The sequence below is a fragment of the Myotis brandtii genome, unplaced genomic scaffold, assembly GCF_000412655.1.
Source record: "Myotis brandtii unplaced genomic scaffold, ASM41265v1 scaffold679, whole genome shotgun sequence".
In the NCBI taxonomy this organism is placed as follows: Eukaryota; Metazoa; Chordata; class Mammalia; order Chiroptera; family Vespertilionidae; genus Myotis; species Myotis brandtii.
This window is the reverse complement of record NW_005370653.1, coordinates 66324-68311: the sequence shown is the minus strand read 5'-3', so window position 1 is coordinate 68311 and position 1988 is coordinate 66324.

Below are 1988 nucleotides of genomic sequence, written 5' to 3'. Positions count from 1 at the left end.
CCCGGGACGCGGAGGGAGGGCCGGGGTGCGGCCATCTGCTGAGCGGCTGGAGCCTGTGGTCGCCTGGCTCAGCTGGCAGCCACCAGTCATGAGGCTTCCCCTGCCCGTTTCCTTCTGTGAAATTGTTTGCAGACTGTTGTGCACTTTGGATTTCTCCGGCTGCTTCCTCGCGATTATATCCAGGTGAAACGTTGGGTTCATGTCGTGCCCCCCGTGTTTTACATTAGGAGGCTCACAGCCTGTCTGTCTCCTTATTGACGATGTGAAATGTGATCATTTTAAGTCAAAGTCCCAGTCGCTCTGGAATCCTCTCGTCACATTCGTTCTCTATTGTCACCAAAACTGTTCTGATTATCAAGATCACCAATGACCTCCACGTTGCCAAATCTAATGGTCAGTGCTCATACCTCGTTTTCAAATGCGAGGGGTTTTCTTGTGATGTCTACATGCTGTCTATTCTCAATTTCGTCTTTTTCCATCAGTTGTTACTACTGTCAACTCAAGACTCTTAACTTCTGGCAACCCCCGCCCCCAAATGAACTAATTTATCTCACATCTAGAGCACGGGAATTAAAAGAGCAAGGCCCTGGATACAGCCTATCGGGGCACATCTTCCATCTCAATTTACTGTGATCTTGGCAAGTTTCTCACCTATAAAACGGGGTATATGATGGTACCCATCTTATAGGGTTAAGAATTAAATTTCAGCCCGAGCACCTTTATACCTTTACATTCTCGGCATCCTGCAGCCCTAAATTTGCATATTTGAATTTCCTGTTTGTAGGCTGTCAAGAATTGGGTATTGTTCAAGTGCTCACCCAATTCTATTAGCAAAGTGAGATTCCCCCAATTTGCTTAAAAGAATCCAACTTGCCCTAATTGGTTTGGCTCAATGGATAGAGCGTCAGCCTGTGGACTGAAGGGTCCCAGGTTCGATTCCAGCCAAGGGCACATGCCTGGGTTGTGGGCGTGATCCCCAGGAGGGGGCATGCAAGAGGCAATCAATCAATGATTGATTCTCATCATTGATGTTTCTATCTCTCTCTCCCTCTCCCTTCCTCTCTAAAATCAATAAAATATATTTTTTAAAAAAAGAAAACATTGAGAATGTTCCCAAATTCCTTCCTAAATGTCCTTCCAGCTACAGTAATTCCCCCGGTTTCTCCAAGACCTAACCTAACATTATCTTGCCTTGGCCCTGGCTGGGTAACTCAGTTGGTTAGAGCATCATCCCATACACCAGGTTGCATCCCTGGTCAGGGGGCATACAAGCTGTAACCAATGAATGCATAAGTGGAACAACAAATTTGATGTTTCTCTTCCCTAAAACCAAGTAAAAATTATCTTGCCACATAATTTCATAGGGTTTTTTCATTTGTATAAAGTTACTTTAGTATTCAAACGCCATTTACCTTGTTGAAGATGCTAAAAACTAACCATAACCAAGTGTGTAAATTTAGCTAGTTTCCACTCATCACTTTGGACCCAACACGAATTCACTAAACTTTTCCTGAGCTGGGAGGAGTGGCTCGCCTCATAGAAATGAGAATACATGGCAGATATTAACAGACCCTGGTATATGGAGACAAGCTCAGTACACTGACCAAACATGTTGATGTAGTGCCACGTTCATCTGCTCTGCCAGTTTTCTGGTCTCATTTTGTAACGGATGACACCTAGACAGTGAGCACCTAGGACTATTTGTAAGGAACTGGTCTGTAAGCTTTCAGCAGGTAACTTTCCTTATCCTATTGGACACCCACTTCCCTATTTTCATGAATAGTACTCCTGTGTGTCCCTTTGCACTGCAGAGACCTGAACAGGGGACATACCACTCAACTTTTAGTTTACATTGCCATGAATAAACTAGATCAGCCCTAGCCGGCTTGGCTCAGTGGATAAAGCGTCAGCCTGCGGACTGAAGGGTCCCAGGTTCGATTCCGGCCAAGGGCACATGCCTGGGTTGCGGGCTCGATCCCCAGTGGGGG